This window comes from Otolemur garnettii, unplaced genomic scaffold (genome assembly GCF_000181295.1).
Source record: "Otolemur garnettii isolate 467f Iridium unplaced genomic scaffold, OtoGar3 scaffold00005, whole genome shotgun sequence".
Taxonomy (NCBI): Eukaryota; Metazoa; Chordata; class Mammalia; order Primates; family Galagidae; genus Otolemur; species Otolemur garnettii.
The window spans coordinates 36,504,671-36,527,718 of NW_003852400.1; positions in this window are offsets into that span (position 1 = coordinate 36,504,671).

Below are 23,048 nucleotides of genomic sequence, written 5' to 3' on the forward strand. Positions count from 1 at the left end.
ACAAGGAGATGATAATGTTTAGCCTCATTTATGGGGGAAAAACATATTTTAGACATTGGATCAAAATTCAGCAACACAGTTGTAAGATATTCAAGATACAACATCCTGCCAAGCTACAGTGGTTGGTGTCTATTACCTTCAGGACAGTAATGTCCCAAGGACCATTCTAAGAGCTTTAGATGTGTGTTTAAGCCTCACCACAGTCCAACTATGGGAGCATTATTATTATCCCCTTTTAAAACGAGGAAACGAAGACTTAGAGACTTTTAAAAAGCTGCAGTGTGGAATGGGAGCCCACTCATCCCCTGCCTGAGCAACCCAGAAGTGCTTCCAGAAGTTACCATGGAAGTTTGAATGGATTGATCCCAAGACAGATTTCAAGCAACCTCTCTGATAGTCCTATGAGGCCCAGAAGCCCATCACTAGTAGCACTGGCAGGGTTGCTGGATAAAATCCGGGATATGCAGTTAACTTTGAACTTCAGACAAACAACAATTTTTTTTTTTTTGAGACAAGTTTTTGTCTGCCTGTGTCCAAGCTAGAGAGTAGTGGGCAATCATGGCTCACTGCAACATCATGATACTTCTGCCTTGATCTCCCAAAGTACTGGAACTATGGGTGTGGACCACCATGTTTGACCAAATAATTCTTTAATATAAGTATATCCTAAATATTATACAGTACATACAAAGTATACAAAATTCCATGACATTTATCCCCAATTCAAAGTTAACTGAGGCTTAGCGTGTGCATTTGCTGAGTGCAACAGCCCTAAGCAACATCCCGCTCCACGATGCATCTCGGTTCAGGCTCTCCGGGTTCCCTCCCTGCTATGCTCCTGTCTCTCATCCGCTCCCTGGGCTCAAATGCATAACGAAGGACTCACAGGTCAGCCTTTGCCTCCATAGAAGTTTTCTGGGAGACCAGACTGTGGTCCAGTTGGGCAAGGGTTGTTCTAGGCAGACAAGGTAGCCCTAGGGCTCACAGCCTTCCTGCCAGGCAGGCCTTGCTGTCATCAGCATGTCACCACGTTACAGATAAGGACACTGAGGTTCAGGGAGATCCACTGTGCTGCTCCAGCCCCGAAAGCCTCTTACTACCCAAGAGTTCTCCAGGCTGTTCTTGAGAGACATTTAAGCATTGCTGGAATTGACTTAGATGATCATTGATTCATCTAATAATTACCTCCATTAGCTGAAAGAAACTCTCAGCCTTGCAGTCAAAGGGATCTTGTGACATATGCATTGAGAGACTTCTCAAAGCAGCCCTAGCAGCCAGAGGCCATCAGCTCCTATTTTGTGCTAGTTGGAATGGACAAAGTTAAAATATGAAGTTTGCAACCTCAGGTCTTTACAATAAAATCAGCAGTTCATTATTATTTCTATATGTAACTAAATGTAACCTGTTCACTGAAAAAGTGATGACTGGTTGCAAAAAGCTAAATTCAGAAACTCTTGAAATTACAATTGCCTTTAAGCTGTATTAGAAATATGTTTTTCTTTCCATTGCATTTCCTTGTAGATTAGCCTCCTAAAACACCAAAACAGTATAAACTACCAGTTGGAAGAGTCACAGAAAAATAGCAAACAGAAGAGAAAGCTGTGGCAAAGCACTTGCACCCCGTGGGTTTCCACAAGAATGAAACTTCCTCGCAAACTTTCAAGAACTAAGTCAAACCTTATTTATGCTGCAAATAAGCCTAAACTGAGAAAGAAACTCATTTGCTTCTGAGAAATGGGGAAGGCTGTCCTTATCTTCAAGGTGTTCTTTTCCATGTAAAAACCTCTTTTTTGTTCCCTTTGTCTGCTGGAATCTTCATTATGAAGGAAGGAAGTTGTAAGGAATGAACCGCCTTGTAGAGGCAAGATAATCTTTCTCCACGGTGTTGCTGGATTTGCTCCTGGAATCAGCCACCTTTGTAGCTCTCTCCAGTGAGGTTTTTCTCACAGCAGCCCCTGGAAGCAGATGGATTAGATGGCTGGGTCTGGTTACTCATGGCTGCCTGCCCAGTCCCCTGGGCATTCCAAGGCTCCACCTTCCACCTGGCCCATGACCTCTGACCCTGGCCCTGTGGCCAACAGGGATGCGGGGGAAGGTGGGGAGGGGGTATAGGTATCAGGCTGCCTGGGCCCAGACCACAAATGAAAGAGTCAGTTGTTTCCATTCCTCATGCTCTCTTGTGAGGTCCTGGGAGCTGCAGAACTGGTATTTCTCCAAATCCTGGGCGCTCACGTGGCTGTGTAGACAAGCTGTACTTTCAGCTGTACATGTGTATGTGTGCTGCCAGGAGTCAGCAGTCTGGCTTCCAGGCCCAGCCCTGCCACCGACTCGCCCTGGGACTTCAAGCCCCTTTGCCTCTGCAGAGCCTGGGTCTTCTTGTCTATGAAATGGGACAGATAGATCCCTGTAGGTGCTTAGGAATGGGGTGGGGCGTGGGGTTTGGGATCGGAGTTGCTGAATAGGCAGATTCCTACCATCCTCTATGGTTGTCCTCACTGCCACCCCAAAGTCAACGAAAACAACTCCACTTTTATCTATCTTGTATTTTCACTTAAGCTTTTCTTTGAAGAAAGGTTTCTGTTGGCTTCCAAAAACCACTGGACTAGGCTGTCTCTAACTGACCTTCCAAATTCATTGTTTTATAATTCCACGATTCTAAGAGAAAAGCTCACACTTAGCCTTTTAAAGGATTATGTGCCATTTGGGAGGGTAAGAAAAGGTAATGATGTTTTTGATATGCCCCCTGCCCTGGGGACAGATAAAGTTTCCAGAGTCGGAGCCCCCTCCTTTGTTACACCTGATAAAGGCCTATATGTTAATTATTTAGCCAGTGATGCTAACTGGAACACAGTCATGTGATGAAACTGCCTGGAAAACATTTCTGCATGTAACATAAGGCTCTGGCAATTTAAACATATTTTTTCCTCTTTCATATCAGCAGTTATTTTATGGATTTGGGCTTAGACGGCTTAGCAACAAAGGGCACTGAATTGGTGAATTATTCATGTAATCTACATTTCCTGGCTGCTACGGGTAATTGACAGGTGTCATGTCACCTTTTACAAACGTCCTACAATTATGGACCATATATCAGGGTTTGACTTCGAAGTAATGCTCCCTTTCTAAGCCAGTTTCATATTTTATTTACAGCTTGGTGGCGTTTTTGACTTGGCTGTCTATTTCTCTCACTTTTGATTCCAAGCCTTTTGCTTCACTTAATATAACTAGGAACATTTAAATAATAAGATTCTCTCTCAGTTTGCTAAAGGCAGTCATTCACTGCTCCCGTGTTTTATTCATTCAGCCATTATGTTAGTCAGTTTCTTGATTTAAGAAACCTAGGATAAAATGCAACTGTAAGGAAACCATGATATAAATTTGTTTTTATGACTTGTTTTGTTCACAGGGAAAAAATTAAAAGCAAATCTTCTCAGGGTCTGACACAAATTGTAAACTGTGGGGAAAGTTAGCTCGTTAGAGAATATGACTGACTTAATAGGAACGATGGACTACTTCGAATCTCCACCAGAGGTAAGAGGGTTTATAGCATGAGAAATAAAATCAAGGTGAGTTCTATTTCAACCTAGTGAGAAAATCAAGGAAGAAAACAAAACTGCAATTCATGACCCTGAAGACTGGTAAGAAAACATAGATAGCCATACGGGGTCCGACAATCGAGTTGGCAAACTCATCCCAGAAAAAGTGCTAGGTACTTCATTGCTGAAAATCGCCATGGTCACCTGCCAAGTACTCCCTTGGGAAGCCATGCACCAATGCCAGTGCCTAGTCCACCCTTCAAACCACGTTTTCTAGGCTGAGTTTATTAACTTGTCAGATCTTGTATCTTAAACATTCAGAGCAAAAGGGAACCTTTGACTTCCTCTAGTCTGCCTTTCCACTTTACCTAGCAGGAAACTGAGGTCCACAGCAGGCAAAGGCTTGTCCATCATGCCCAACTGTTAGTGGAGACTCTGAAAGGCAGGCCAGGTGTCTCCTACTGTGGCACTGTCACTGCTCCCCGGTGCCCTGGAACACCCTTGTTGCCTCCAGCATCCATCCAGCTCTCCCAGCACCAGCAGTCACTGACTGTTCCTTGGGGGGACTCCCCCCTTCCTCATTCTCAGCTTTGTGAATTGTGTGCCATTATCTCACACCCACCCTGGGTGCGAGCATGATTGACGTACTCCATTGTCAAATCCATTTCCCCAGGTGGAATGGCTACATGACCTACATCGGACCAGTGAGAGGAAGTGACTCCGAGCACTTGTATGGGAGCCGTTGGAAGAGATTTTCTGTCCCACTAGATTGGGTGGTGCAAGGGCATGAGGTCTGGAGCTGCTGGTTATTTTGCTACCTACATGGGCAGAGGCTGGAGGTACAGGGAGAGAGTGGAAAAACCTCTCAAGTGGTACCTGAGGGTGAAGCCTGCCAACACAAAACCACTGGGCAGAGAGAGCAAAGCTGGGTTAAACAAACATATCATTTATCTTCTAAACCAGGACAATTTTGAGAATGAAACAGGGCAGGACAAATGCTAAGCCAGACAGGATGCCGGAACAGTAGGCAGAAATAGCACAGATCCGTTCTGGGGCTGTGTGGACACATGGTCGTCCTGCCTTATGAAGGCACCATCCAAGCTGCTAGATTAAGCCTTGACTCTGAATTCAGCTCGCACTCCCTTTGGCCTTTTTAATCTAGGCGACAGTGAACTCACTTCATTGTTAAAGCCAATTTAAAGTTAGGAATTTTGTGACTTGCACATAGAATTTTGACTTAACACGTATGGCCAGGCAGGGTGGCTCATGCCTATAATCCTAGCACTTTGAGAGGCCAGGAGTTTGAGACCAGCCTGGTAATAGTAAGACCCCATCTCTACAAAACATTAAAAACATTAAAAACATTAGCTGGCCATGGTGACATGTGCCCATAATCCCAGCTATGCAGGAGGCTGAGACGACAGAATTGCTTGAGCCCAGGAGTTTAAGGTTGCTGTGAGCTGTGATAATAGCATTGTACTTTAGCTTGGGTGACGAGCTAGACTCTGTCTCAAAAACAAACAACAACAACAACAAAAGCTTACACAAATATGCTGCTTCCTCAGTGTGTGCTTTCTAAAGCCTCTTCCTGCATCATAGCAGCTGCACACAGTTAGAGTTGCCCATTGTATATTTTAACTTTAATATGAAAACTTGATATTTAACATTTTACTTTAATTAATAGGTTCATTTGTAGAACCTTTACAATTTACAGAGAACTTCCAAGTTAATTATCTTATTTGCACGGGTAACCCTGTGAAATAGATGTCATCTAAGATTCAGAGAAGTTAAACATTGACCCAGGCTTACAAGGCTGATGTGGCAGAGATGCCATGGTGGCTCTCTGGGGCAGGGCGGTGGGGGGGGGGGGCACTCACAACACTCACTTTAACTCTTTGCCAATTTCTGTGGTGTAACTATTCCAACAGTGAATGATTTCAAGGTACCAACCTGACATCAGTGAACGCAGAGCTGGGAAGAGATGCTGGCTTTCCTGAGCCAGCGCCACTGCCTCACTGCATGAAATAAGCCTCCCAGCCCCATTTTTCCAGTCCTTCCCATTTGGGGGTGTTTAGTGTATAAGGCAGTCAGTTTTGAATTGTGCGGTTTTAGCAATTCCAGATGTGCCCCAGAGCCATGGTGCTAGAGTCCTTCCAAAGAGATTTCACCAGAGCAGAACGGCAGGGACCACGCCGGTCAGACTTGACATTGCCCAGCCTGTGTTCTGTGATGCCCACCCTCACAGAACTGCATCTGGGCAGTAGCGTCCACTGTGCTCCCTGACAGAGTGTGGCGACTTCCCTGTGCCCCACTTCTGCTCTGCTGTGTCCATCCCACCTGGTGTAGGTGACTGTCCAGTCACCCTGCTCTATCTCCAGAGCCACTACATGGAATAGGAATAGTAGCGGTAATAGAGAAAGGGACTGTCTCCGTTTACCCAGAGAAGCAAGGCAGGCCTTGGAGCTCCTCTCCCCTGCAGGACAAGGGCTGTCTTTGCTGCTCGCTGATCAGAACTAGGACCCCCACAGAGAGGGGACACTTACAAAGCCCATTCACATTCATTATCTCATTTGAAGGTATTGACTGGATTGTGTGCTAAATGCTTTGCCTCAGCAGACAGGGCATGGAGAACAGTTGAGTCATGTGAAAACCCTGGTGGCAGCAACCTAATTTGCAGTCCTGGGGCTTAGGGAAAATTAGTCGGTCTTAATAGGGCTTGCCTTAACAAACTCAAACCTACAGCTTGTGAGCAAATGCCAGGGCAGCCTTAATTGTCAAAAATCATGGAGCCGTTGAATGGCATAGTGAAAGTAATTTTGCATCTTTGACATCTAGAATATGTAAAAATGGAGAATAAGAAGGTCTTCTAGTTATAATTCAACTCCAATCTTCACAGACCACTTCTTAACTGTGACTGCTATTTCCTCCTGTGAGTTAGGAAGGAGGGGAGTGATGGAGACACCGCAGTATTAATAATAGCTAATTCTACCATGGTCAGTGCTCACTTGTCCACTCTCAGAAGGTTAATGAAAAAAAATCATTCAAGTTTTATTTTGGAGTGGATTTTTATACTTATGCTTGAATACGAAAAATGTCAGAGCATCTGAGCATTCCCTTAGAAGGACTTAATGAAGCATGTTTGTGAAGAATAGAGAAGCGGCCCTCTCTCTGGCTGCCCTGCTATGATGTGGCTCCTGGGGAATAAGCATTCTTTGCTAGCATCCTTGAAAGGTTTATTGTCCCCTCTCTAGCTTTTCTTTTCTTTTCTCTTCTTTCCTCTCCTCTCCTCCCCTCCCCTTCCTCTTTCATCCTCTTTCCCCTTCCTTCCTTCTTCCCTCTCTCCCTCCCTCCCTCCCCCCTCCCTCCTTCCTCCCTTCCTCCCTTCTTCCCTTCCTTTCTTCCTCTCTTCCTTCCTCCCTTCCTCTTTCTTTCCTTTTAGGCTAGAGTACTATGGCATTAGCCTAGCTTACAGCAACCTTAGACTCCTGGGTTCAGGTGATCTTCCTGCCTCAGCCTTCTGAATAGCTGGGACTATAGGTGCCCGGCACAACACCTGACTAAGTTTTTCTATTTTTAGTAGAGACAGATTCTTGCTCTTGCTCAGACTGCTCTCTAACTCCTGAGCTTAAGCAATCCTCCCAACTAGGCCTCCCAGAGTGCTAGGATTACAGGTGTGGACTGCCATGCCTGGTGTTTCCTATAGAAGACGTGATGGTGACTGGGGCCTCATATTGCTATTCTGCATGCCAAGAAAATAGAATTGAAGTGAATCAACCGAAACATTTTTTTACATTAAGATGAATGTGTTCGTGGAACCTAAAATCACAGCAAAGGCTGTGGTCCCTGTCCATTTCAAAGCATGTGACTTGGCAGAGGCTGATCTGCTAAACAGCAGGAAGCAAACTCTCTCAGCATGTAATAAAGAGGTAAGTTGGTATGGGGGCTGAGGCTGTAAAAATTCAGAAAAAAGAGAGCAGAGAGGGCTGGAAAAGTCAGAAAGGAGGGGAGACTTAAGCTGGACCTTGAAAGGTGCACAGGAAAAGGAGGATATTCCAGCTAAGCAGAATGAGAGCACCTGGGGACGCACAGAGGCACAGATGTCCAGGTGTTTCTGTGCCTGAGCACATCAAGCAGACATGCTTCATCCATAGACAGTAAGCGGGATGGTAACAGAGCAAGCTCCTCGGCACAGGAGCTCTGAGCTGTTCACAAGCCAAGAGTAAGTCGATCCTGCCATGAAAGATGAGGTGGCAAATCCAGCCACCACCAACTGGGAATTAACCACACTCAAGGTGTTCGAGACTGGGATTCAGAATTGCATTCCTTGGAATACCAGCAGCCGCACATACTCAAGGAGAAAGTCCTCTGATATTTTCTGCTGACCAATTGACCAATAGATTATGCATAACTGATTTGATTTGCTGTATAGTCAATTTTGTCATTAAGGTGACCACAAAAGAAACTGGACACTGATATGAATTATATAAAGTTATGGACTCCATGTAGCAGGTATTCTAAGCACAAAGAGCACAAAAGCTATGAAAACACAGGAGCATTACATATTTCTAGGGGCTTAAATGTATGCATATTTCTAAAAGCTTGAGACAGCTCTGATAAATGAAGGACAGTGGCTAACAGGGTGACCTAAGACATGTCATCGTGACAGAACCCCACGGGATCTACATTTTCTTTAAGCTAATCACCAGTCTTCCCTTGTAGGAGGTGGAATGACCAAAAGTTCTGGATCTTGCTAGCCCACTGTACCAGTCTGATCGTGTGCCCAGTTTAAAGGTCAGCTTCCTCACATACAGAACTGGGCTGATATTCCCCTCCCTTTCCTCCCAAATTGGCCTCTAGTCTGGATACTGAACCCTGGAGAAGGAAGTCACCAGCCCAAGAATTACACTGAATAGAGCAAAGAAGAAAGTCTCAGCAAGAAGCCAAAAGCCAGACAGTCTACCCAAAGCAAGTAGAAAAAAGAGGGGACAGCTCAGCATGCTATGTGCAAATATTAGACAGCGTGGCTTCCGGGCTAATGAGTTCTACTGCTTGTAAGAAAATCAAACTAGCCATTGAAAGGTTAGGGACTCTCCTTCCATAAATATTTAGGAACTTTTAATCTAGTATTTATTTGGAGATAAGTAAATGGGAATAATTATTTTTTTTCTGTTGGTTTCTACTAAACTTCAGCTCCCAAATATTTTTCTTATGAGACAATGATTTTTAAATCTTATTGGAAAAATGAAAAAGCCCAAAGAGATCAAGTAAAATGTTTATAATTGAGTGAAAGTAGGAAGAAAAGAAAATTATTTGACACATGTTGAGATTCTTGGCTACAAATAACAAAGACTCTGTCAGTTCACCTTGGAAAAGTTGGAGATTTACAAGAAGAATTTGTGGACTGGGAGCAGCTGCAGAAGCCCCCAGAAATGGTGGCGGCTCTGGTCTGGCTGTTCTCCCGTCTCTGCCTGGTGGGCTGCCCTGACTCCACTCCACTCTCTCCTGACCAGTTTCTTGGCTTCCTCACAACTTCTGTTCTCTCGTGACCAGCTCACACATGATCATTTCAGTCTCAGCTCACCCCTACCAACTAGCACGATCTTGTCGCACTTGAATTCTCCAGAGAGTGAATCTGATTGGCCCAACTCACCTACTGGGGCCAGGTTACATTACAGAGCGTGTCTGGTCAATGCCATGGTTGGTCTGAGGTCAGATGCCTGCCACTGGTCCAATTACCAAAGCAAATAAGGGGTAGGGGTAAAAAAGTGTGGTGAGGGCATTTCTCATCAGAAAGGGTTGAGGCACCGGCAGGCTCTTATTCCTGTCTCTGTTAAATTGTAACAATTACCTTTTTTTCAGAATAAGCAAAAGGGCTCTTAAACTGCAGCTTGAGAGCAGGTTTTATTATGTTAGTCATTCAATCATTTATTCATTCTGACCTATCTCCTACCACAAAGGATTGGAGGTGACTTAAAATCTGTATAGACAAGGATCATATAGTTGAAAAATGTCAACAAATGGAAAAAAGAATAGAAAATTAACAAAACAAAACAAAAAAAACTCCAAGGACAAAATTAGCAGTATGCACTATTCTACAATCAACTCCAGAAAATTGCTAAAGGCATTACGGCCTGAATGTTATGTCCCTCCCCAAATTCACATGTTGAAACTTAATCCTTAATACAATAGTATTAAGAGGGGATGCCTTTAGGACAGGGGTCCTCAGACTTTTTAAACAGGGGGCCAGTTCACTGTCCCTCAGACTGTTGGAGGGCTGGACTGTGGGCCCCAGGACGAGTCGGCTGCTAAGCAAGACAGGCAGCGGCGGCAAAAATACCCAGCGGGCTGGATAAATGTCCTAGGCGGGCCGTAGTTTGAGGACACCTGCTTTAGGAGTTGATTGTATCATAAGAGCCGGCATGAATGGGATTAGTGACCTCAAAAAAGAGGCCTTTAACCACATAAGGACGCAAGAAGTTGCCATCTTTGAAGCAGAGAGCAAGCTGTCACCAGACACTGAATATGCTGGTGCCTTGATCTTGGACCTCCCAGCTTCTAGAACCGTGAGCAATAAATTTCTGTTGTTTATAAGTTACCCAGTTTAAAGGTATTTTGTTACGGCAATGGGACAGGACTAAGATAGGGGGCTTTGAATTTGTTTCTAAATCTGAGACCTGCCAGACTTAATAGCAATTGGCTGTATACAAGGGAAAAGTCCTGGCAGAAAATGTCATTTATAGGAGAACAGGTTACTAGCCTAACCTGTGGAAGCCTGTCCCTCCAAAGAGACAGAATCTTTGCCTTCTGTGTTGATTTGTGGGCTGCCTTGATAGGGAAGGAGACTCTAAATTATGTCTCAAGGCTTCTTCTGCTCTCGATTTCGTAACAGTGGTTGAGATTTCATTGACTGGGCCAGAAAACAAATCATTAAGAAGGCAAGATTTTATGTAGCTAAAACCAACCTCTAGCACAACTTCATTCCACTGAAGCCTTAGCCCCCAGCCCCCTCCAGAATTGGAGACATAGTTTGAAAGCCGAAAAGACAGATCATAAATTTCTCATTTCTTTTTTATTGCTCATTGTAAGGCAAGAAGTACATAGGAAGGCTGGCTCAGTGATTTTTCCACCTCCAGTTTTTTGCCTGTAGCATTTCTGAGATTCTTAGATCTTCTGAGGCTTTTTATTTACTACTTTTTTGCTTCCTTTTGAAGATAAAGCAGTAAAAAGTTCTGGAAAGCTTATCCTGGTGCATGACAATAGGAGACCTCCACCCTGGAGTCCCAGACATGTCATACTCCATGAGACGCATTGTGAGAGCTCCAGAAAGCAAAATGGAATGTTCCCTCTCAGACCAGAATTAGGAATCCTTCTGTATAAAAGGATAGCTTTGTTTAATGTTCATTGAGCAGCCACCATGTTCTAAGTGCCATATCAAGTATATACATGATGTAACATTTGAAAAGAGGAAACTCCTTCATACAGGAACAGGTTACTGCTGACACTTGATTTGATGATTGTGTATGGTAAGGGGGAGAAGGGAGTCTTCGTGCTTTAACTTTTGCTAACTGAGAAAAATGCTATGTGGATTGCCAAGATGGTGATCCTGAAAAACCATTTACAATATTCAATTAACAATAATTAAGGCACTCAGTGGGAAGCTCCTCACTGACTCGCTAAATAGCAAAAATTGGTACTTGGCATTCCCAGTGGATGAGAGAAAAGATAATAAGTACCCCAAATGTAAAGACAATCAAAATGAAACCAATTATGACCAAATTATATTAGGCAAATAGAAGCACGAGTTGAATCAGGAATATTTAAGTTTTTGACAAGAAATATTAAAAAGAGATATAATAACATTTTAGCCATTAATTGATCATCTAATTTAGTTTAGTTCTAGGAAGGGAGATGGTTTATAAACCTGTAAGTTTTACATATGTTGATAAGGGACCACAGTCTCTTACAACCACTTCATATTTTTAGGAGCTAGGAAAAGCTAATTTTCTGTTAATATAGTTAATAATGAACCACAACGGATTCTATTACCAATAGTCTTATTAAAAAGACAGCTAGTCATTTAGTCCATCTTTTCAAGATCACATATAAAATATTAATGCTAATTTGATTTACTATATTGCACTTCAGTAATTTTAAACTATCCTCTACCAATTTTCTATAGCATTAAAAAAGGATTTTTTCTTTACTTCTATATAGCTTTTTATAACTATTCTCTTACTGTCTTTCACTTCTCCATCAAATTCCCCTTCTCCATATATCTGGAATTATATAATCAATTCTAACCTTATAAAGATCCCCCAATTCCCAATTAAGGTGTAAGTCAAGGGTTGCCTGTATATGCTCGTAATGCAGTAAATTTACTGCACAGAAGGCTTGTTAGTTTTCATCTAGCCCAACCTCCCCATTAGTAAGCAAATATGTATGTAACATTTTTTTTAATTCACTATTAAGTCTCTTCTTTAGAAAGATCAATTCTTTGATTTCTAGCAAAGAAAAAAAAATTAGTGTGTTCATCATTGTGGTATTCATAGAAGAATCAATAACATTTTTCTTTCAAATCCTCTCATCTATTCTGCCCTAAGTCCAAATTTCTGTTAGCTCTACTACATCTTTATTTTTTTAAATTTTACAAATATATTTGAACAAAACCCTTCTATTTATTAACAGAAAGCCAAGTTCAATCAGTTCTTTCATATTAAAACAACTCTGGGAGGGCATACATCATAGCTATCATATATGGAAACATATATACTCTTATGTATGTGTATATGTATGTGTACATATAAATGTATAAATAGGTTTCTCAAAAAATGATCATCTTCTTGCCAATTTAATGGCTGCATAACAGCATGGATATAGTTTACTCATATGATTTAATCCTCTGATGTTTAAAAGTTAGACTCTTTTCAGTTTGCTTGCATATACATCTTCACATACTCATCTGTTCCCAGGGGATGAATTTCTGCAGGTCATAAGTCTATATAGAGAGAGACACACACACACAATTTGCCCTCCAGAAAGGTGGTGTCATTTTTGTATTTTCCATGGGCAGCATATGAAGTGTCAAATAACCACTCAGGACACTCTGGTTTTTCCTCGTCTGACAGATGAAAAGCAGCATCTGGCTGTCATTTGTATTCTTTGATTACTAGTAACATACAAAAATGCTTTCATATGTTAAATAGTTATTTCTTTGTCAACTTTTCCATAGTAAGAATCTTGACCCTTTGTTGGGTACATCTCCAGTATTGCAAATTTTTTTTTTCCTCTCTCTATTTGTCTTTTAAATTTGTTTTTTTTCTGGCTATTTTGCATGTTCATTTTTATTTATTTATTTTAGAGATAGGCTCTCACTCTATCACTCAGGCTATAGTGCAATGGCCTGATCACTTATTGCAGCCTCAGACTCCTGGGCTCAAGCAATCCTCCCGTGTTAGCCTCTCAAGTAGCTGGGACTACAGATGTATACCACTATGTCTGCCAATTTTTAGAATTTGAGTGTCGTAGCATCACAGCTCACAGCAACCTCAAACACTTGGGCTTAAGCAATTCTCTTGCCTCAGCCTCCCAGATAGCTAGGACTACAGGCACCTGCCACAACGCCAGGCTATTTTTTGTTACAATTGTCATTGTTGTTTAGTTGGCCTGGGCTGGGTTAGAACCCACCAGCCTTGGTGTATGTGGCTGGTGCAGTAACTACTGTGCTGCAGGCGCTGAGCCAATTTTTAAATTTTTTGTAGAGATGGGGGTCTTGCTATGTTGCCCAGGATTGTCTCAAACTCCTGCCCTCAAGTGAACATCAGCCTCCCAACATGCTGAGTTTATAAGTGTGAGCCCCCATGCCTGGCTGCAAACTTGCTTTTTACAAAATAAATAATAGAAAAGCCAAGCGTAGTGGCTAACACCGATAATCCTAGCACTCTGGGAGGCCAAGGTATGTGGATTGCTTGAGCTCTCAAGTTTAATTTCAGCTTGAGCCAGAGTGAGACCCATCTCTAAAAATAGCTGGGCGTTGTGGCTGGTGCCTGTTGTTCCTGCTACTCGGGAGGCTGAGGGAAGAGAATCACTTGAGCCCAGGAGTTTGAGGTTGCTGTGAGCTGTGACACTTTACTGAGGGTGACAAAGTGAGACTCTGTCTCAAAAAAATAAGTGTTAGAATCAGTTTGGAATTTTGAAAATTAAAAAAACAAAAAACATGTGGGTCTCAAAGCGGTTTTGAAAAAAGAAAAAAAAGTTTTTAAGTGGCTATACTTTTCAGTATGGACTCTGGAATACAGCAGCTCTCTGCAGATCTTCATTGAAAAGCACCAAGCTAGGCATTGTGGGGATACTGCCTTCAGAACTATGAAAAAGAAACAAAACAACTGCACAAAGCAGAATATCAGTGAACATCAAAGGAGAGGATAGGAGCAGCTTTGGGGCTCAGAGTTTGAGAAAAAATGGTTGCTGAGTGGGACGTGCAGGCAGATGGCATTTGTGGGTAGACCAGTTGGTTTGCTTCAGTGGTGTGACTGGTTTAACCTGGGGATTAGATGAATGTGCCATCTTCAATCACATCCCACATCTCCTTCAGGGTATATATCTACTCATACCTAGTAATGACCTTGGGTTTGGGGTAGGGTATTGACTTGGTCCTATTAATCTTGACCATTGAGATACCATATTTTCTTCACTCAAATAAAAGCAATGACCTGAGCTAACATGACTTTACTAGGGAGAACGTCTGCTGACCTCTAAGATTTCCATCAAAATCATAGTTTGCCAAGGTGTAAGCTGACCGCATCCTTTACAGGCGTGTGGATCAGCCAGCTGGCAAGCCCTGGCCACCACTCTTCCCAGGCAATCAGCCAGCAAGCCAGCACTCTGAGCAAGATTCATTCCCACTGCAACATTTATTTTACCTTATTTTCTGAGGCGTTAGCCACATTCTGTTAATTGGGACCTTTTGCAGAGTCTTTCAGGCATTTTGAAGTGCTCATTCGCCCGTCAATTTCTAGAGAAAATGTATAGCCCTTTCACATGTGTGTTCAGCAAGAAATCTGTAAAAAAGACTGAACTTGGTTCTTTTTTCTTTACCTAACTCAGTGTAGCAGAAATGAGGCAGAGGAACTGTCACTCATTTCTAAGGATGACAATTCTCCCTGCTTGACAATCTGAAATAGAAAATTCCAGCCATCTGATGATCTGCCTGTGTACAGCTCATCCCAGATACCACGATAAGTGTGGAACAGCAGAGTTTAGGGGCCCTGGCTTAGGCATGATAATTTAGGGAAATAGTTAGCTCATCAAAATTGGCTGGGTGCCCTGTTTTCATATTATCCAGACAGAAGCCACTGAACCACAACTTTGCTGCTTAGAAACAGGCACCAAAAGGGGGGTGGGGTGGGGGAAGTAGGAACAGTTAGCCAGTTAGCTGTATTCAATCATGAAGTGTACTTTACACTCAAGTATAAACTGATACATGGTAAATTATGCCTGAAGAAACGTGTGAAATAGTCCCTGGGAGATTTATTGACTGAGCTCTGCTCTTCCTCAACCAGGTGATATTAAATAAGGCCCTGAGACTCTCTAACCCAGGGGTCCTTAAACTTTTTAAACAGGGGGCCAGTTCACTGTCCCTCAGACCGTTGGCGGGCTGGGCCCTGGGACGAGTCGGCTGCTAAGCAGGACAGGCAGCAGCGGCAAAAACACCTGGTGGGCTGGATAAATGTCCTCAACGGGCCGCATGTGGCCCACGGGCTATAGTTTGAGGATGCCTGCAAAAGGTTCTTCACAAGTGAAAAGAAGAGAGTCCAAACAGATGACTTCCAGGTTCCAAAGCTTTACACTTTGAGGACTAGGTTGTAGAACCACATTAATCATTTCTGGGTTTGGGTACAGCCTACTTATAAAGAGACTATAAGCTTATGGGGCCAGGTGTGGTGGCTTATGCCTGTAATCCTAGCACACCTGGGTGGCTGAGGCAGGTGAACTGCTTTAGCTTACAAGTTCGAGACCAGCTTGAGCAAGAGCTAGACCCCCACATCGCAGAAAAAAAAAAAAACCAGGTGTTGTGGTGGGTGCCTGTAGTCCCAGCTACTTGAGAGGCTGGGCAAGAGGATCACTTGAGCCCAAGAGTTTGAGATTGCTGTGAGCTGTGACACTACAGCACTCTACAGAGGGTGACAAAATGAGACTGTCTCAAAACAAACAAACAAAAACTATAAGCTTATGGGCAGATGGCTCGTGCCTATAATCCCAGCACTTCAGGAGGCTGAGGTGGGAGGATTGCCTGAGGCAAGGAGTTTGAGATGAGCCTGGGCAACATAGTGAGATTCCCCATCTCCACAAAGAAAACTATTAACTTACAATTCATTAAGCACTGCATCTGTATTTATTTAGTTAAGCAGAGTATACCTTCTGTCTTATTTTGAGAAGTTCATATTCTGGAATTGGTGAGTAGTCAGGGAGCAAATACCCACCAGCTAAGGTAACAGAGAGTGGAGTGACACGGGGTTTGGAAAACTGAACATGGCTCTTTCCAGCTCCTTTGTTCTAAGACTGCAGCTCCATGATATCTGGTTGGAGAACACAAGTTGGGTTTCATGGAGGAATCGGCAGTGGTAAAAACCTGGAATGAGTGGCAAGATTTACAGAGACAGAGATGAAATGGATGAAATTCTAGGCAGAGAGAACAGAATAAATACAAATGCAGATGCAAAGAATTCAGATAGCATTTAAAGAATTCCTGAACCAAAACAATTAGCAACAACAAATCTCATCTGTTTGCAATTCAGGTTAGTGTATTAATTTATCTAGTCCACAGAAATTCACGTGACAACCACTCCGTGCAACACACCACTCATTCTTGGTGATATAGGGCATCCAGTGATGACATGGGACAGTTTAATATAGGTGTAAAGTAGGTATTTTAAATTTTAAGTAAGTAATGTATGCATGCTTTGTACAAAATATGGCAGTCATAGAGGAGGATAAAGAACTAAATTAAAAATGACCTGCCTTGTTTAAGCTTATCTTATGGACTTTGAAGGTAATGCCTCACCCAGCACACAGAATCAAAGACATAAATTTGGATGACTGCGTAAGCAATCACTGATTAGCTCAAAGCAACATTTAAATTGATCTTTCCAGTGAAAAGGCATTAGAAAAAGCAATCTGAAGAACACCTGTTTAGATGCACCAGCATCAACAATTAAGTTCTTCAGGGAATGAGTTTTCAGCAGCCTTCACTCCAGTAACAGGCAATAGAGCTCTGCATTTTTATTACTGTAATCAAGAACATTTAAGGGGGCCAGAGGAAAATATTCACACCCACCTCTTAATCCTGAAGAGGAGTTAACTGCCTTTAAGTCACTCCCCTAATTAGCATGGGCTGAGGCCGGGCTGGGAAGACTGCAGGATTCTCTGCTTGACACACTTCCTCTTTAACAAATCTGGGGTCTAGGCCTCCCAGTAAAAGAAAAAAAAATCCACACTCAACCATGTGACACAAGAAGGAGCAGGTGGTGAGTCTGATTGGTGCAGAGGTGGAACCCCCATATGGCCGCTAGTCTAGAGCAGCTAGTACTACCCACTCTGTGTCACTCTGAAGCCACCAAGGCTGGCAATTCCAGGGAGCATGATTCATAGCGACTTAGGTGAGAATGTCAAGTGGGAAAGTGTGGTTTTCCACTCCTTTCTCCCCGTTTCTGGATGCCTTTTTAGTCTTCATAACAGTAGCAGCTAGCATTCACTGAGTGCTTACTGTAGGCCAGACGCCATGCATTTTATGAGCCAATTCTCACTCATTGTTCACAACCACTCCATGACCTGGGTAATAGTAATTAATATCTTCATCTATAGACAGTAGGGTGATCATACGATAAATTTATTACCCCAACTAACGACACTGGACAACAGGTGTCAACCAGAGTAAACCAAAGCATGTGTTCACCTCCCAGATAAGGGCACTTGGAGGCAGAGTGCTGGGTTGCACAAGACCAGGGAAGTGTCCGCACCAGGACACTTTGCAGAGTCAGCCACAGAACGTTTCCACTGAACAGCTTTTTGTTTTTGTGCCAGGTCTTTCTGAGTGTCCATGTCTTTTCCTATAAAATGTGGTAATGAAATCCACTTCATATAATTATGTAAGGATTAAACTGGGGCAACGTATCTAATCTAGGGGGAGGAGCTCAAAGTGGTGGTCACTAGGGAGACCCCAGTTCCTTTCCTCCAGCTCCCCTCTGTGTGATCTCTGTGAATCCCCTTTGGCCTTCTTTGGCCTTTAGTTGTCTTGTTCATGCAAGGATGGAGTTGGAGTGAGGGGGAAGCGTCCCTTCCAGCTCAGGCATTCTTTCTTCCCTGGTTCTCCGGGGTTCAACCCTCCTCTGTTTCAGTTCAGAGAAACAGGCGCTTTGCTCCTTTTGCTACTTGCATCTTCAGTGCTTTGTCCCGGAGGTTGAAATGGGGGATGTGGGAAGATGGTTCTCCCTTCCATTCCCTTCTGCTAGTTCTGGAGCCCCTCATGTGGGCCTCTCCTCAATTGGGGCAAAAATACCAGGGAGTGAGCTGAAGTGCTGGGCGAGGAATTCCTTTTGGGTTTGGCTGGGAGGATCTTTCTCCCCACAACTTCTTACCTATCCTCTCATCTTTCTTGAAATCACAAAATGTCTACACAACCCTCCCCCCAAAATAAAACAAGCTATAAACTGTATTTAGCAGTCACGGTAGAATGCCGACTACAGACCATTTTTCCTAACAACAAGATTTGGGATTGAATTGAGAATTCAACACCTTTATGGATCAAAGGTGGTGAGAAGTGAGACAAGCACACAGAGCTCATGGGGAAGATGGTTCTTTGCAGCAGTTACACATCCTCGGGACATGAGGCCTCCATTTTTCTTCCCTCTCTCCCCCCTTCCTTATCTCAAAGGCATTAACTGAGCACCTACCATGTTAGGCATCAGGAGCTGTGCTGGGCTCTGGGGATTGTAATAAACCCCAAATAGGCCAAGTCCCTTCTTTCACAGATTTCTCACCATAGAGAGGTGCTAATTTAGTAACCACATGATGAGTCGGATCATGCCCCTGAGGAGCATCATGAAGGAGCAGGATGTACTAACACCTCAGAAGCTCTGACCCGGGGCAGGGGGAGGCTGGGCAAGATCTCCCTGAGGAAGTGATGAGGCTCCGACCAGACGGGAAGGATCCGTGAGTTCTGGGCAGGGCAGAGGAAGCAGCTTGTGTAAAAGCCCTGAGGTGGAGGGAAGCTGGGTGAGTTTGAAGAACTGAAAGAGGCCAGGCCTCGGAAGCCCTGGGAACAGGGAGAGGGGGAAGAACCAGCAGCAGAGGGACGAGGCCCAGACGGCAGCTGGGCCTGAGGCTGTCTTAAGGATTTAGGCTGTTTCTAAAAGCCAGGGGCAACTTTTACAAGTGTTTGCAGTAGGAAGGTGTCGTGATCAAAGTTTATTTGGAAAATGGATTCAAATGAGGCAAGAAAGAAAACAAGAAATAGTAGCTAGTGCCTGTGGAGCGGTGACTGTGGACCGAGCTCTGTGCTGTGAGCTTTTCACACTCTATCTCCCTTACTCTTCTGGAGGCCAGGGCTCTGATCCCTGTCTTTTCACCAAAGAGGCGATTGAGACACAGTATAACCCGGAGCAGGGTTGGTTGGCTGGTAAGTGAGCCAGACAGTGAGGCTGGCAGCCTGACTCTAGAGCCCACCACTTAATCACCACATCCCCAAACTCCTTTCTGCCCCTGGGCACATCGTGGGGGCCCAGTAGTGGGCATGGACAGACACAGAAGCTACTAAAAGGAAGCACTGATGAGGCTGAGACCCACAGTGGGAGTGAGGGACAGTGGGTCCAGTGCGTGTTCGAGGACAGCTCGGAAGGGCTGGAGAGCCTGTGAGGGGCTGAGTTTGAGGTCAAGAGCATGTCCAAGGTTGTGGATAGCACTGCACAGCTCTGAGGCTAAGGAAGAGGAAACAGCTTTGATAACCCTGCGTGGGCACTCATGTTCTCTACAGGGGAATCCATGGTTTATACCCACATCAGTTCTCCTTTTAAAAGCCAGACCCATGCCAGTTCTGTTCCTGCTTTATTTATTTATTCAACTTGATGTTTAATTCTTTTAGTTTGTAAAAGTTTTTGCTTTCACCCTGACTACATTCCTAAAAATTCTGTCTGAAGATTATTTGGATTCACATGCTCATCGATTTCCCCCCTTTCAGTATTAATCTGAGCAAATAGTCAGGTTTTGTAGTTCCCGAACACTTTCTCTTCTGCCAAATGACACTCTTATTCTATCACTGCTCAGCCCTGACCCTCGGCATGTATGTATCACTTCAACAGTGCACATAAGCTGTCTATATGTTAAAATTTCCTAAACAATACTCTACCTTGTCTATAGCTGCTACTAATAGACTATTTTCTTTTAATACAGTTTTAAAGATCCAGTTACTATGTTCTCACCTCAAGATAATTTTTTGGAAAACTTGCTAAAGAACAATATTTTCACAGATTTCTAGTTCAAACTACTGGACTACAAAGATGGATTTGGCACAGCTAACACTTGCGCGCACATACACACACGTTTTAGAAAGGAAGATGAAGGCATGTACCGTTGCAAACATGTTTTAAAATATATCACCACAGGGAAAGCGCTAGCAAATTAGTCAGAATTATGGTTCTAACTCTGCCGAGTGGCCAAGCTATTTCCCCTAATGATCCTGCCAACACAGCAAGGCTCCATTTCTGTTTCTTTGTTAAAATGTACTGTGGAAGGGGGGTTGGAAATGTGTTCATAGGTTCACGCAATGATTATTTGGCATTTACTACGTGCCAGAGACAGTGGCAGGGGCCACAGTGATGTTCCCAGAGGGTACAAGTGCTGTCTTAAATTCCAATCTCGTGGAGGCATCAGAACCTCAGAAGCAATTCATTACAGGGTGGTTCTGGCAGGAAGCACAGGGTGGTATAGGAGAAACGTCTAACCTGGGATGGTGGGGTCAAGTTGCTGTTTCTGGAGGAAGAAAGTTTTAAGCTGAGACCTGAAGAATGAGTAGGAGTTCTGCCGGAGAAAAGAAGAAGAAAAGAGTTTTCCAGGCAAAGGCAGCAGCATATTCAAAGACTCAGAGGTGAGCACGAATGTGGGGAACCAAGAAACTAAAGGAGGTTCTAAGTGCTGGATCTTAGAACACAAAGGATGGTTGGTGAGTGGGAACAGGTCAGGCAGGGTCTTGTAATCATGTTAGGGAATTTGGAATTTAGCCTAAGGGTAGCAAGGAACTGTTGAAAGGGTCAAAGTGGGAAGTGTGGAAAATTGATTGGGGAGGGAAAGCTGGAGGCCAGATCAGTTAGGAAGCCACCGTGATGACAGGGTCATAGCTGAGGGGTCAGATGCAGACTGACACAGGACAGTAGGGAAGGGGAGGAGAGAACATGCCCACTAGGTGGTCCCTGGAGCTGTTCACTGAGAGAACACGGGGTAGACATGTTTGGTGAGCTCAGGCTGATGTGCCTGCGGGGTGCACACAGTTAATGACCAGTGTATGGTTAGTGAGCTAATTAGCTGAGGAATATGGACACAGAAACAGACATAATAACTGAAACTGGCTAAAGGAGTGGAAGAAAGTGCTGAAAGGAGATGTAGGTGCCCCAAAGAGGTGTCCAATGATGTTAGCAACACAGAGGTCACTTGTGATTTTGGAGGGGAGAGGGGGGCTGGAGACAGAAGCCAGGCAGCAGAGTAAGTGTAGGAAGAGGAGTGAGTCACTGGCTGTGTAAATATCCTGCAACTTGCTCCTTGCTATTTAAACCACAAGGGGAAAAGGGTCAGGGAGCAGGGGAGGGTGTGGTTTAGGAACTGGGGGACTCTGGTGAATTTGAATATCAACGACAAAAATGCAGGAGGCAGGGATAAGGCTTAACATTCCTCCAAGAGAGGTAAGGTCCTATTGGAAACTCATCCAGGGACTGACTGGGAAGAGAAGAAAGTGGAGAGGGTGGACATGGCCTGGAGGTGAAGATGGTCTCACTGATACTTTCATTTTCTAGGTTTGCAGGAGGCAAGTTAATGTGTTAAGAGGGGAGGATATTTGCAGGATCAGAGAATAGCAGAGAATGGAGAAAGTGTTCTTTAAAGAAAAAATAGTATATGCCAGGCGCTATGACTCACCCTTGTAATCCTAACACTCTGGGAGGCCGAGGTGGGTGGATTGCCTAAGCTCATAGGACCAGCCTGAGCAAGAGAGAGACCCCGTCTGTAAAAATAGCCAGACATTGTGGCCAGTGTCTGTAGTCCCAGCTACTTGGGAGGCTGAGGCAAGAGGATAACTTGAGCCCAAGAGTTTGAGATTGCTGTGAGCTATGACGCCATGGCACTCTACCAGGGACAAAAAAGTCTCAAAAAAAATTGATATATTTTTCATTAAAAAAGAAATATGTACATACCCATGGTTTCTTAAAAAATCTCAAAAGTATGCAATGAAATACAAGGCTGCACTCATGTCCGGTGGCCTCCCCCTGCCCCACAGCACTCCTCTCTGGAGGTTACCATGGTGTCTTGTCTCTTGCTCTATGTGGTCATTTGACCCACAGTTTTCACCTAACATTGTGTCTCAGATGTAGTGCTACATTTGCACAAATAAACCTCCCACATTACAAACCACACTTTCTTTAACCAGGTCTCAGCACATACTTCTTGGCCCACAGAGAGGGCATACATGTGGGGAAAAAGGTGCAGCCTTGCAGTTGCCCTCTGAAGAGGCTGCATCAATTTACACTGGGTTTTACTCCTCCCCATCACAGACAATGCAATTCATTAGTAAATATTTTTGTTTTAGCCAATCTTACAGCTGAAAAAATGAAATCTTGTTTTACTCTGGGTTTTTTTAATTGTGAGCAAGAGAATGTTTTCAATATTGAACAATTTAGACTCTCTTTTTTTTTTCTTTTTTTGTGGCTGGGTTTGAACCCACCACCTCTGGTATATGGGGCCAGCGCCCTACTCCTTGAGCCACAGTACCACCCAATTTAGTCTCCTTTTTTGCTGAACTTACTGTTCATGTTCTTGCTCACTCTTCTTTCTCCTATTAAGTAATGGAGAGGTTGCAGTAGACTTTGTGGGGACGGGAAAGGATGAAGAGGGCTGGGCCTCCAGGCACACCCAGCTCCCCCATTCCTGCAGAAAAGCTGAAAGTGGAGCCCTGGAGATGCTCCTGGAATTGAACAGAACTTAAACGAATTGGGCTTTCAGCTCCCACCTGTGACTTCTCTGTCCAAGAAGTTTACAGTTCTCTGGGGCCATTGCTGACAAACAGGCCAGCAAAAGAGAGCAGGAAGGAAGGAAGGAAAGCCTCCTTCTCTGAGTTCCCATTGTGGGCCTGTGTGGGGGTGAGGAGAAGACTGTGGACCAACAGGTGGCTCCATAAAAACAGTCCCTGGTGTAAATAGGTGAAGCAGCCTGAATGCCAGAGTCAGCCTTAGACCCCGACACCTGACTGTGCTGGGG